This window comes from Sapajus apella, unplaced genomic scaffold, assembly GCF_009761245.1.
Source record: "Sapajus apella isolate SASKATOON/1434 unplaced genomic scaffold, GSC_monkey_1.0 scaffold1, whole genome shotgun sequence".
Lineage (NCBI taxonomy): Eukaryota > Metazoa > Chordata > Mammalia > Primates > Cebidae > Sapajus > Sapajus apella.
The window spans coordinates 4,312,772-4,327,556 of record NW_022436941.1 but is presented as its reverse complement, the minus strand read 5'-3'; the positions used below and the strand labels follow the sequence as shown (position 1 = coordinate 4,327,556).

At 39.8% G+C, this 14,785-nt stretch overlaps 1 protein-coding gene across 6 annotated transcripts in view; it reads left to right on the top strand.

Annotated features, from left to right (window-relative positions):
- Positions 1 to 14,785, top strand: part of PRELID2 (PRELI domain containing 2) — a 299,465-nt gene that overhangs the window by 87,685 nt on the left and 196,995 nt on the right. For 2 of the 6 annotated variants that reach the window (XM_032244086.1, XM_032243730.1), the window contains one exon: positions 7,585 to 8,679. The exons of the other annotated variants lie outside the window; for them this stretch is intronic. The gene's annotated coding sequence lies outside the window, so the exon portion shown is untranslated. Of the gene's footprint in view, positions 1 to 7,584; positions 8,680 to 14,785 lie in introns of those variants that run through there. 6 annotated transcript variants of the gene reach the window in all.

Here is a 14,785-nt window from a genome sequence, read left to right as displayed (position 1 = left end):
CACACACACACACACACACACACACACACACACACACACACACACACTCTCTCTCTCTCTCTCTCTCTCTCTCTCTCTCTCTTTCTCTCTCACCACATAAATCGACAATTCAGTGTTGCAGCCATGCTGCCAGCTTTTTCCTTTCCTTTTCTCATGTTTTCTTGACTATTTTTACAAAGTTTTTAAAGTTTGAAATGTGCCTATTTTGATAGAACTTTTTAATTTCTCAGAAATAACTGTATGGAAAATGGAGGGGGTGGTTGCAGGTGGGTGTACTACTGTTTTCATGAGTCATAAAATGCTACATTAAAAGAAGCAGGGAAATTAGCTCTATAGCTATAAAATAGAGATAAAAAAACTACAGCCTATAAACCAAATTTAGCCTGCTGCCTGCTTTTATAAATAAAGTTTTATTGGAACACGACTGTGCTCCTAACTGTGTTCAGAGCTATAATTGCAGAGTCGAATAGTTATAACAGTGACCTTACAGCTGCAAAGCCAAAAATATTTACTGTCTGGTCCTTGAAGAAAATTGTTGCCTACTGAGTTAGTGTCCTAAATTAACATCAAGGAGTGTTGTGGTGATTGTTTGGCCTTTTAAAATATAGTGTCTGATCATAACTTACCCCTAAAGTTTGGCAGTTTGTTTTTCTTGCATTAGCTCTAACATCAACACTTTGTGAAGACTTGGCTGATTTTATATTAAGACATAAAAAGGTATTAAAATGATAATAACAGGAAGTTAAAATACCAGCAACAGTGGTCACTTAAATTGCTCACAGAGTTTCAATGCACATATACAGTGGAGTAGATATATAGGCATTTTGTTTAGCACATAAAGTGGCACTGTGATGCGGCTGTAGGGTAGTTGCTATTTATAATTTACTCAATTTGCCAGCTTTGGAATTTTGTAATTTTTAATTCTTAAAAGATGTTTTGTGGGATTTGCAGAAATATGCATAAGGAGACATTATTTAATATTTTCATATCATACCACATTTTAAATTTGCATAATTTAAATTCACATAGAATGTGACTGCATTCTATGTTGTACCTTTTTTTCTTAAATTTATTTATTTAACTTTAGGTGCATACTATATCTGGCATTTCTCCCCATGTTATCCCTCCCCCCCCCCCCCCCCGTCTCTCCCCACCCCCCTGCCCCAACTGCCCCCAGTGGGTGATGCTCCTCTACCTCAGTCCACATATTCTCATTGTTCAACACTCACCTATGAGTGAGAACATGTGGTGTTTGGCTTTCTGTTCTTGTGTCAGTTTGCTGAGAATGATGGTTTCCAGATTCATCCAAGTCCCTACAAAGAACAAGAACTCATCATTTTTTATGGCTGCATAGTATTCCATGGTGTATATGTACCATGTTTTCTTTGTCCAATCTATCATTGATGGGCATTTGGGTTGGTTCCATGTCTTTGCTATTGTACACAGGGCTGCAATGAACGTACATGTGCATGTGTCTTTATAGTAGAATGATTTATAGTTCTTTGGGTATATGCCCAATAATGGGATTGCTGGGTCAAATGGAATTTCTATTTCTAGATCCTTGAGGAATCGCCGCACTGTCTTCCACAGTGGTTGCACTAATTTACACTCCCACCAACTGTGTAAGAGTGTTCCTATTTCTCCGCATCCTCTCAGCATCTGTTGTGTCCAGATTTTTTAATGATCACCATTCTAACTGGTGTGAGATGGTATCTCAATGTGGTTTTGATTTGCATTTATCTAATGACTGGTGATGATGAGCATTTTTTCATATGTTTGTTGGCCTCATATGTGTCTTCTTTTGAAAAGTGTCTGTTCATATCCTTCATCCACTTTTGAATGGGGTTGTTTTTTTCTTGTATATCTGTTTTAGTTCTTTGTAGATTCTGATTATTAGCCCTTTGTCAGATGGGTAGATTGCAAAAATATTTTCCCATTCTGTTGGTTGCCAATTTGCTCCAATAATGGTTTCTTTTGCTGTACAGAAGCTCTGAATTTTAATTAGGTCTCATTTGTCTATCTTGACTTTTATTGCCATTGCTTTTGCTGTTTTAGTCATGAAATCCTTGCCTATGCCTATGTCTTGGATGGTTTTGCCTAGGTTTTCTTCTAGTATTTTGATGGTGTTAAGTTTTATGTTTAAATCTTTAATCCATCTGGAGTTAATTTTAGTGTAAGGTGACAGGTAGGGGCCAGTTTCTGCTTTCTGCACATTGCTAGTCAGTTTTCCAATCACCATTTATTAAGCATTGCTTGTTTTTGCCTGGTTTGTCAAAGATCAGATGGTTGTAGATATGTGGTGTTCCTTCTGGGGCCTCTGCTTTGTTCCATTGGTCTATGTCTCTGTTTTGGTACCAGTACCATGCTGTTTTGATTACTGTAGCCTTGTAGTATAGTTTGAAGTCTGGCAGTGTGATGCCTCCAGCTCTGTGTTTTTTGCTTAGGATTGTCTTGGCTATGCAGGCTCTCTTTTGGTTCCATATGAAGTTTAAAGTGGTTTTTTTCGAGTTCTGTGAAGAAGGTCATTGGTAGCTTGATGGGGATAGCGTTCAATCTATAGATTACTTTGGGCAGTATGGCAATTTTCACAATGTTAATTCTTCCTAACCATAAGCATGAAATGTTTTTCCATCTGTTTGTGTCCTCTCTTATTTCATTGAGCAGTGTTCTGTAGTTCTCCTTGAAGAGGCCCTTTACATCCTTTGTTAGTTGTATTCCCAGGTATTTTATCCTCTTTGTAGCAATTGTGAATGGTAGTTTCCTCTTGATTTGGCTGTCTGTTTGTCTGTTATTGGTATATAGAAATGCTTGTGATTTCTGCACATTGATTTTATATCCTGAGACTTTGCTGAAGTTGCTTATCAGTTTGAGAAGATTTTGGGCTGAGATGATGGGGTCTGCTAGATATACAATCATGTCATCTGCAAATAGAGACAGTTTGACTTCCTCCTTTCCTGATTGAATACCCTTTATTTCTTATTCTTGCCTGATTGCTCTGGCTAGAACTTCCAATACTATATTGAATAGGAGTGGTGAGAGAGGGCATCTTTGTCTAGTGCCTGATTTCAAAGGGAATGCTTCCAGCTTTTGTCCGTTTAGTATGATATTGGCTGTAGGTTTGTCATATATAGCTTTTATCATTTTATGATAGGTTCCGTCAATACCTAGTTTTTTGAGCGTTTTTAGCATGAAGGGCTGTTGAATTTTGTCGAAGGCCCTCTCTGCATCTATTGAGATAATCATGTGGTTTTTGTCTTTGGTTCCTTTTATGTGATGGATTACATTTATGGATTTGCATATGTTGAACCAGCCTTGCATCCCCAAGATGAAGCCTACTTGATCGTGATAGATAAGCTTCTTAATTTACTTTTGCAATCTGTTTGCCAGTATTTTGTTGAAGATTTTTGCATTGATGTGCATCGTGGATATTGGCCTGAAGTTTTCTTTTTTAGTTGAGCCTCTGCCTGGTTTTGGTATCAGGATGATGTTGGTCTCATAATTATGAGTTAGAGAGAATTCCCTCTTTTTGTATTGTTTGATACAGTTTCAGAAGGAATGGAACCAGCTCCTCTTGTACATCTGGTAGAATTTGGCTGTGAACCCGTCTGGACCTGGACTTTTTTTGTTTGGTAGGCTATTGATTGCTGCCTCTACTTCAGCCCTTGTTATTGGTCTATTCAGAGTTTCAACTTCCACCTGGTTTAGTCTTGGTAGAGTACAGGTATCTATGAATTTATCCATTTCTTCCTGGTTTCCTGGTTTAGGTGCATAGAGCTCTGTAGTAATCTCTGATGGTAATTTGTATTTCTGTGGGATCAGTGGTCATATCTCCTTTATCATTTTTTATTGCATCTCTTTGATTCTTCTCCCTTTTAATTAATCTGGCAAGCAGTCTGTCTATTTTGTTGATCTTTTCAAAACACCAGCTCCTGGATTTATTGATTTTTTGAAGGGTTTTTGGTGTTTCTATCTCCTTCAGTGCTGCTCTGATCTTAGTTATTTCTTGTCTTCTGCTAGGTTTTGAGTTTTTTTGATCTTCCTCCTCTAGCTCTTTCAATTTTGATGATAGGGTGTCAATTTTAGATCTTTCCTTGTTTCTCATGTGAGCATTTATTGCTATAAATTTCCCTCTTGACACTGCTTTAAAGGTGTCCCAGAGATTCTGGTAAGTTGTGTCTTCATTCTGGTTGGTTTCAAAGAATGTCTTTATTTCTGCCTTCCTTTCATTATTTATCCAGTGGACACTCAGAAGCAAGTTGTTCAGTTTCCAAGTGGTTGTGCAGGTTTGAGTGTGTTTCTTAATCCTGAATTCTAGTCTGATTGTGCTGTGGTCTGATAGACTGTTTGTTATGATTTTTGTTCTTTTGCATTTGCTGATCAATTATTTGCTTCCAGTGATGTGGTCAATTTTAGTGTAAGCACAGTGTGATGCTGAGAAAAATGTATATTCTGTTGATTTGGGGTGGAGCGTTCTGTGTATGTCTATTAGATCCACTTGATCGAGCTCTGCATTCAAGTCCTGGATATCCTTGTTAATTTTCTGTCTCATTGATCTGTCTAATATTGACAGTGGAGTGTTGAATTCTCCCACTATTATTGTGTGGGAGTCTAAATCTAGTTTTAGGTCGTTAAGAACTTGCTTTATGTATCTGGGGGGTCCTGTGTTGAGCATATATTTAGGATAGTTAGCTCTTCTTGTTGTATTGATCTTTTTACCATTATGTAATGCCCTTCTTTGTCTCTTGTGATCTTTGTTGGTTTGAAGTCCATTTTATCAGAGACTAGGATTGCAATCCCTCCTTTTTTTTGTTCTCCATTTGCTTGGTAAATCTTCTTCTATCCCTTTATTTTGAGCCTATGTGTGTCTTTGTATGTGAGATGGGTTTCTTGAATACAACACACCGATGGGTTTTGACTTTTTATCCAGTTTGCCCATCTGTGTCTTTTGATTGGGGCATTTAGGCCATTTACATTCAATGTTACTATTGTTATGTGTGAATTTGATCCTGCCATTTTGTTACTGGCTGGTTTTCTTTCCCATTAGTTGACTCATTTTCTTCATTGCATTTTTGATCTTTGCCCACTGGTTTGCTTTTGCAGTGATTGGTACTTTTTCCTTTCCGTCCTTAGTGTTTCTTTCAGGAGCTCTTGTAGGGCAGGTCTGGTGGTGACAAAATCTCTCAGTAATTGCTTGTCTGTAAAGGATTTTATTTCTCCTTCACTTACAAAGCTTAGTTTGGCTGGATGTGAGATTCTGAGTTGAAAGTTCTTTTCTTTAAGGATGTCGAATATTGCCCCCCACTCTCTACTTCTGGCTTGTAGGGTTTCTGCTGAGAGATCCCCTGTGAGTCTGATTGCCTTCCCCCTGTGGGTTACCTGACCTTTCTCTCTGGCTGCTCTTAGCATTTTTTCCTTCATTTCAACCCTGGTGAATCTGACGATTATGTGCCTTGGCGTTGCTCTGCTTGAGGAATATCTTTGTGGAGTTCTCTATATTTCTTGAATTTGAAATTTGGACTGTCTTGCTAACCTTGGGAAGTTCTCCTGGATAATATCCTGAAGTGTGTTTTCCAGCTTGGATTCATTCTCCCCATCATATTCAGGTACACCGATCAAGCATAGATTAGGTCTTTTCACATAATCCCATATTTCTTGGAGGCTTTGTTCATTTCCTTTCACTCTTTTTTCTCTTGTCTTGCCTTCTCTTTTTATTTCATTGAGTTGATCTTCAATCTCTGATATCCTTTCTTCTGCTTGATCGATTCAGCCATTAAAACATGTGTTTGCTTCACGTAGTTCTTGTGCTGTGTTTTTCAACTCCATCAAGTCATTTATATTCTTCTCTAAGCTGGTTATTCTAATTAGCATTTCATCTAACCTTTTTTCAAGGTTTTTGGTTTCTTTACATTGAGTTAGAACATGTTCCTTTAGCTCAGAAAAGTTTGTTATTATCCACCTTCTGAAGTCTGTTTCTGTCAATTCGTCACACTCCTTCTCAGTCATGATGTGATCCTCTGTTGTTGAGGAGTTATGATCCCTTGAAGGAGAAGAGGCATTCTGGTCTTTGATGGTTTCATCTTTTTTGCGCTGTTTTTTTCCCATCTTTCTGGGCTTACCTGGCTGTGTTGTCAGGGAGCTGCTTGATGAGGTCTCTTGTCTGCCTGTGGAGGCGCTACTGGGTTTCTAGGGACTCCTTCAGGTTATTAGGGAAGCTTCCTGTGTCTTTTTTGTTTATACTGGGAGATTAGGCCCACCTCTTCCACTGATAGGTGCTGCTGGGTTGTCAAGAAAACCGTCCCATTGCTACGCAGGCTTCCTGGGTTTTTTTGTTAAAAACATGTAGCCCAGTTCCCACCCCTCTACTGGTGGGTTGTGCCCTTCCTCCACTGGGCTGGATCATTCAGGGTTCAGCTCAGACTGTGGCACTGGCTGCACAACCCACTAGAATCAAAGCTTCAGCCCTCTGGGGTTTGAGGAGGAGGGTAGGGACCCGTCCAGCAGCACTAGGCCATCTCCCACTTTCAGCTTCCTCTCTCACCAGTCAAGGGGTAGGGGCCCGCCCAGCTGCTCCCGATTACAGCTCCCTCTCTCTCTGGGCGAGGGGAGGGGGTAATAGCTCAGTCTGAAGGTTCTTCCGGCTGCCTTTTGGCCTTATGCATCTGTTTAGGTCTGTGAGCCAATCCAGGACCCATCCTGGATTATGATTCAACTCCGTGCTTGTAGTTCCCGGAGCTTGACTGGCAAAAATCCCCTGTTCTGTGTATTGCTGAGGCTTTGGGGGAAGCGCTGTATCTGGACCAGAGTGCCAGAGGTGGGGCCTTCGACTTGCTGGTCAGATACACTTTCTGGGTGAAGCAGCACCCCTCCCTACCTCGGTTGCCCTGAGTGGGCGTTGCTCACCATCAGACCAGATCCGTTGAAATGCACTTGGTACCTCGGTTGGAGCTAGGAGATCTCTGGATTTCTGCGTCACTCTCGCTGGGTGTTGTGCGCTGGAGTTGTGTCTATTCAGCCATCTTGGATCCCCTCTCTGTTGTACCTAACATTAAAGATACTTCATAGAACTCTTTGACCTGTATGTCCAAGTGGGCATTTGAAAATTAGAAAGCTTAGAAGGTGATTTTTGTCATGAGCCAAAATGGAGGCACATAAATCTCACTAACCAATATGCTTGTGGCATTGCTGTTGACACATCCATTTGATAGATTTTTGATTTCCTGTCATTTTTGAATAAAACAAATAACCCCGACATCTGTTTGTTCTTGCCACTGGCAGTTGGGAGATCAGGCTTGGTGAGATTTGATAATGTAGCCGAGTTCTATCATATTGGAATGATTAAGACCTCAATTTTAGTTATATCTTAACTCCTCTCCGAACCAGCTCCTTTGGGTAGTTGGACTTAATAAAATGAGGTGCTTGCCTCGTTTGAAGATCATTAGGAGGGAGAAACGCAATCTCAAGAATTATCCATAGTGATAGAATTCAAGTGGACTCTGAAGAGTTGCTTCAGAAAAGAGGGCAAATAATTATTGATTGGTGAGACATGTTTATGAGGTGATAAAGCCTGTTTGCTTTTTCTTGCAGGAGAGCTGTATCGGTGTCTGCTTTTTTTTTTTTTTTTTTTTTTGGGGTGGGGAATCACTTCTTGGCCACAACACATCAGACACAGTTTTTGGAATACAGGTTTGAGGATACAGTGTCGGCAGCTTCAAGAAGAGGAGACCTTCTTGCCAGGACATAAAATGATACCCTCCTCTGGGAGCCTGCTTCGAATAGTGGGACTCGGGGAGTTGAGACCTTCTTGCTGGATTTTTATGACACGATCTCTTTACAATTTTACAAATAAAGGAAAAAACCCGTGCAAGATGATGTGTGCCCTTCCTCAGGGTGTTCTGCTGATTGTCTGGTTATGCTGTCAGGGCAGCTAAGGACAGGATAAAGGCCTGAGAGGGTGCTTGTGCCCTTATGTTATCAGCACCGTTGTTCATAAGATTTGTGAGGGGATTCTGGAACCAATAAGGGCGTTGAAACTAGTACCTGATTCATGAGTGGACTGGAACAAACAGGAAAGTACCAGACCAACGTTGGAGCTAAGCTTTATAGCAATGTTTAAGATTCTCAGAAATCAGGAGATTTTTATCTCTATCTGTAAGTAATTTGTCACTGCCATTAGTATAGCTTTTATAATGTAACATGTAAACTGTGATTTGGTCCTCTGGAAAAAAAAGATGAAATGTAGAGTGAGAAGGCAGGTTCTCACCTTGACTCCTGTTAATTTGTTCTGTGATGTGGAGCAAATCATTAACCTCTGTTTTTTACTGGGCGAATGGGGATAATCAGGCACAGGTCTTTCTGGCAATGCGTTATGATGATTAAACAAGGTAATTTTGTGCAGGTTTGTAAGTTGACAGACCTGGGTTTGAATCCAAGTGCCGGCACCTACTTGCTCCATGATCATGAACGTAATTTTGAATCTTTCTGAACCTAAAACATTTGTGAAACAAAGTGATGGAATTAACTTTGTGAGATTGTTGGACTGATATGAGATCATGCATATGAAGTGGCTAGCACTCTGCCTGGTGTGTAGTAGAAGTCCAGGAAATGGAAGCCATTATTATGTAAAACGTTCTGCAAATGTACTTTTTAACTGTAATGTAAGGTGGTACTACTGTTGAAACTTAGTTGGCGGTAGTTTGCATTTCTCATGATCAGTGCCAAAATATAAATATATACTATCTAAAAAATCTTGAAGAGAGGTAATAATTTGGAATTCATCTTCTTAAGATAAAAATCAGGGCCAGGGATGGTGGCTCACACCTGTAATCCCAGCACTTTGAGAGGCCGAGGCGGGCAGATCACAAGGGCAGGAGTTCGAGACCAGCCTGGCCAATATGGTGAAACCTATGTCTACCAAAAACACAAAAAAATTAGCCAGGAGTGATGGTGCATGCCTGCAATCCTAGCTACTTAGAAGGCTGAGGTAGAAGAATTGCTTGAACCTGTGAGGCGGAGGTTACAGTGAGCTGAGATCGCACCACTGCACTCCAGCTTGGGTCACAGAGCGAGACTCTGTTTCAAAAAAAAAAATCAGGCCATTACTGGAGAGTCTTGGGGAAATTTTTTTTTTTGAATGTTTGAAACATTTTCCACTTAATCCATTGATGAATTTCAAAGCAATTGTATTTTTTCATACGAGCCTGCCACTGTGAGCTTTTTATTCTGTCTGAGCTCTTTGTGCTGTTTGAATTTTGTCCCTTAGAATAATTTCTTTTCAGCTTTATAGTGTTTCATTCTTCAATTGTGTTGGAGGGGAAAATAATGGTAGAAGTCAAAACACACGTTGACCTTTTTTCCAATTTGTAAATGGCATTTGGTAGGCTTTTAGAGTACTAGCCTATTTCCAAAAATAAGAGGTGATACAAGTTGTCGTGGAGATGAGAGGCAAGAAATTTGTATTTGGAGGTTGACATTAGAGGAAGTTTAACCCTTCACACTCAACAACTCATATCCTCTGAAGGCAGGAGCTCTCAATCTTGGCTGTCTGTTAGGATTGCCTGGGGAGCTTTCTGCAATCCTGATGCCTGGGTTGCTTCCCAGACCAAGAAATCATTATCTCAGGTATGAGCATTTAAAGAAACTCCTTAGATGATTCCAATGGGCAGCTAAGAACACTACAATGACTTCTGGGTATTTGCTGACATTATCTAATTTTTTTTTTAATATCTCTGAGGTTGAAAAGGATCTTTGTAGCAGGAATTTTTATTAGAAATAGAGTGAGGCACAGACAGGTTGAATTTCTGCCTTGTGTGCAGGAGTGGCCAATGAAAATGCTTTCACAGATCAGGCAGCCCATCTGAAGAGGGAGGCAGGCTGGGGCCCTGGAGTGACCCAATTGGGAGCATATACCTGACTGAAGGTGGCAGCTTCTGCCCACTTCCAGCACAGTGTGGTTGTGTGGCTGGTCTTTGTTAGTACTTCCTATTTCCAATTTTCTAAGTAAAGACAGAATTTAAAAAAAAACAAACAACTCCCAATATTATATTGGCAACCAATTCAGAATTGTTTAAAATATTGTGCTGGCCAAAACAAAAAACATGTTTGCCAGCCAGTAGTTTTTAGCCTTTGCTTCCGGAGTGTTAAGGATAGGCCTAAACATCCTGGCCAATTTTTAATAGATTTGCATTTCTGTATTCTGGATGTAAGCTGCATTCTGCCTCTCCTCCAAGTCTACTTTTAGATGTATCTTACTCCTCATTCCTAAATAATTCTCAGGGAATACTTTTCCTAATTCAGTATTTTTCCCCCTGCAGGCAGGCATGTATTGCTTCCAGCCTCACATATATGGTTTAGAAATCTTCTGGTCTTTTTTTTTTTTTTTTTTTTTTTTTTCATTTACTTTTGTTTTTGAGATAGGATCTTAGTTTATTGACCAGGCTGGTCTTGAACTTCTGGCCACAAATGATCCTTCTGCCTCTGCCTCTGCAAGTACTGGGATTACAGGCGTGAGCCACTGTGTCTGTCCTTTCTTTGGAATTCATTAGGACTTGTTAAATTTTTTAAAATTATATGTTTTGTGATGAAACATTTAGAAGTCCATGTTTTTTATTCTGTACTGTGTAACTTAAGAAATGTCAAAACCAGGAGTACGGCCTTATTGGGCACAGTAGAAACAAGAGTGGGAAACGGTTAATTCACAGACCTGGCCAGCCTCCTCCTGACTTCAAGGTGATAATTTGCCATGTGATTCTCAAACAGGTTCTGGAGCTCTTCTCCCAGCAATTCTGATTCATGGAATTTTAGTGGATCACTCAGGACACAGTAAAAGTTCTTATGCAGAGAGAAGCTGATTTCAACTATCCCTATATGATTGAGGTGCTTTTACCAGGAAGGGGTTTTTATAGATTCAATCATATATGATAAAGCTGCTATATTCTTTTTGTATGAACTACTTTGTGTATTTTATAAGCAATATATATGTACTAATATTCCTTTATCAGACATTGTGGGGTGCATGGTATAGAAAACTCAAGGTATTCTTTTAAGGTGCCCATCTTTTTTTTTTTTTTTTGCTTTATTTCAACCATTTACATCGAACTATTTCTTAATTTAGAATACATTTCTCTGCTTTTACAAACACAGTATACAGGTGATAATTAAATCTTTTCAGAGTCATCATATACGTTTTTAATTCTTTCAGGTCTTAGTTTCGTTAAAGTCCCTACATTGAAGGTTCCAGATGTGTTTGCTCTTTGAGTTCTACCATGTTTTTAGAGTTTTTTGTTTCCCTCATTTTTTTTCTGTCATCTATCTCTCCCATTACTGTGCCTACCTCTAGGAACCTTTCTTTAATTTACCCTTGGGCTGGGAGATTGTGTAACTGCATACTATATGTTGAGTAAGAGTAGAGACGATTTGAATGAGGTTTTGATAGGCTGTTATAGCAATTAAAATGAATATACTTTGCTGCATTGACTTGGTGACGTTATTTTAGTGGCTTAGCTCCCTTCTAACTTACTTCCTTATCAACTGCAATTGTCATATTTGTGATTTCATGGCAAGTGAGATATTGCTAGAAATAATTTCACTTGATCTATATGTCATCTTTCCCAGTTGTGTTAGTGTTTTTGTGTATACAGTTCTATAATGTGAAACTTAAGACAATTAAAACTCAAAAAATTCTCAGGTCAAGTTTTTGTATGGGATGAAGTGTTTTTGATTAAGTGTTATTGTGATAGAGAGCTATAAATTAGTTGTTTACCTATGAAATTCCTTCCGGCAGTCATTCTGAAATAAAGATATATTACAACTAATATTTATGTGTGCATTCTAATTTTGGGGGGTTATCCTGTCTCTCAGCCGAGCTCGTGGTTATCGTTTGTAGTAATAATCCTAGTCCTTTTCAGCTGCCCCAGATGAAGGTGTTATCCTGTTCATATGATGTTAGCTCCCTGCCTTCCCTCAAGGTGAGACATTAAAGTTTCTCCCTGAAATAAGCAGAGGCCACTGTTATTGAGTGACTTGGGTGGGCCATGTGCTAATGGAGCAAAGGACCAGGATCTGCAGAGGGAGAAGTAATAAAGCCCAGCATGGACAAACAGAATGAAGCTAGGTGTTCCCAAAGGGTAAAGGAGAGAGAAAGGACCTTCTTTTTGGCATGTGAGGCTCAGCTCTGTTTTCTCAACTTTGTTTCCATGAGACTCATATTTATCCTTTCATTTGTCCCCTTTTTACTTGAATGTGTTTGGGTGGGTTTCTGTGTCTTGTTACCAGAATGCCTTGTCCATGCCCTATTAGTGTCCTTCCTTTGCTAGAGCCCAGGTATCGTGATGACTCTTCCTTTAGGGGTAGAGTCCTAAGTTCAGCCAGCATTTATTGAGCATCTCCTGTGTGCAGGAGAAAGGCAGGACTTGTTTTCTCTTTTGATTTCATCCAGTACATCACTAGAAGGCTTATATCAATTTATAAGGGGGCTTTAAAAACTTCGTAGAAAAATGGAATTAAAAGATAAAAATATAAACTTTATTTCTCAAAATAAGTTCTATCAAGTTCAAGACTCTTTTTTAAAGCAATGATACCAGCCATTTAGTCCATCCCTAAAGAACTGAGGGTCTTGGGAATTTAACCATGTCAGTGCAGTCCTTTTTACATTATTACCTGAAAAAAAATTGATTGCCTTTAAAGGTTTCTTTTAAGATTAGAAAACAAAAAGTCAAAAGGATCCAAGTCAGGACTGTAAAGTGAATACCTAATGATTTCCCATGAAAACTCTCACAAAATTGTCTTTGTCTGATGAGAGGAATGAGCAGGAGCTTTATTGTGGAGAAGGCCTCTGATGAAGCTTTCCTGGGTGTCTTTCTGCTAAAGCTTTGGCTAACTTTCTCAAAATACCCTCAAAATACTGCAGATGTTGTTGTTTGGCCCTCCAGAAAGTCAAGAAGCAAAATGCCGTGAGCATTCCAAAACAGGCTTTCCATGACCTTTGCTTTGAACCCAGTCTGCTTGTGCTTTGACTGGACCACTTCGACCTCTTGGTAGCCATTGGTATGATTGTGCTTTGTCTTCAGGATTGTGCTGATAAGGCCGTGTTTCATATCCTTGTGCAATTCTTTGAGGAAATGCTTCAGGATCGTGATCTCACTTGTTTAAAAATTTCATGGAACGCTCCACTCTTGTCTGCACCTGATCTGGGTACAATGGTTTTGGCACTCATTGAGTAAAGAGTTTGCTCAGCATTAATTTTTCAGTCAGAATTGTGTAAGCTGAACCAATTGAGATGTCTATGGTGTTGGTTATTGCTTCTCCTAATTGTCAGTCCTCTTCAACTGGGGGCACAGGCAAGATTAATTTTTTTTCTTAAAAATTGATGTGGATGGCCTGCCATTGTAGGGTTCATCTTCAGCATCATCTGGTCCCTTCCTAAAATGAACTACCCATTTGTGAACTGCCGACTTCTTTGCAGCATTGTCCCTGTAAACTTTTGTAAGGCATCAATGATTTCATTATTCATCCCAAGCTTCACCATAAATTTGATGTTTTTGCTTTAATCTTAGCAGAATTTATGTTGCTCTGGCAGGGGCTCCTTTCAAACTAATGTTTTAGCTTTCTTAGTGCCTCACATAGATCCTGTTTAGACATATTATAACAACTTAGTATGAGTTTATTTTGGTAAAAAAATTGAAACTCATGCATAGGTTTTTGTATATGCATTTTCCATGAATTTTTATAAGATTCCTTGCACTGGCCGGGCGCGGTGGCTCACGCTTGTAATCCCAGCGCTTTGGGAGGCTGAGGCGGGTGGATCACGAGGTCAAGAGATTGAGACCATCCTGCTCAACATGGTGAAACCCCATCTCTACTAAAACTACAAAAAATTAGCTGGGCATGGTGGCGTGTGCCTGTAATCCCAGCTACTCAGGAGGCTGAGGCAGGAGAATTGCCTGAACCCAGGAGGCAGAGGTTGTGGTGAGCCGAGATCGCGCCATTGCGCTCCAGCCTGGGTAACAAGAGCGAAACTCCATCTCAAAAAAAAAAAAAAAAAAAAAGATTCCTTGCACTGACCGTTGGCAGTAGTGGGGACCAATTGATGGTAAGACCAGACACAGTTACCCCTTGGGTATATCAAACAATGATTGCTTATTTAAAGGATACAGGAGAAAAATTAGCATAGGATGCACAGTGGAGAGATCAGCACAAATGCATAGGTTGGTGGTCCCAAAGCTCACCAGCAAATGCACAGTTGTGAATGATAATGTCTGAGTGAGAAAAGGGCATGTTATACCTTTGATAAGATAACAGCTTCTCTCTAGCCCAGCCTTATATGCAGAAGAGTGGAGCTGACTGCATGAGACCACCTCACCTGAGTCAGGTAGGAGCTTTGCAATACATAAATTATAGGGCACAGGACATTCAGGTATAAATGTCTTTTACCTTTAAGCTGTTCTGATGGTTATAGCTTGGTCTGAGGACATCCTTGAATTCAGTATCAGCACAGTGTTTCCCTGATGTCTCAGGGTAGGAGGGTAGCATGCTGACTTGTGTGGACTAGACATGCAAGCTCCAGAACCTCAACACAAGCCTTGGAAAGAATGAGGAAGGTGGAAAGGGAGAGTCCTAAGAGCGGCAAAGCCAGTGTGGTAGGGACTCAGAATAGAAGTTAACTCAGAAACTTAAAGAATTTTGAAATGTAGTCTTCAAAGTTTTAAATGCAGTATTTGTTTTATACCTTAGCTGCCAATTTGTAAAATCTGGGGAACTGTAAAAAAACATTGATGCTTGGATCCCAACC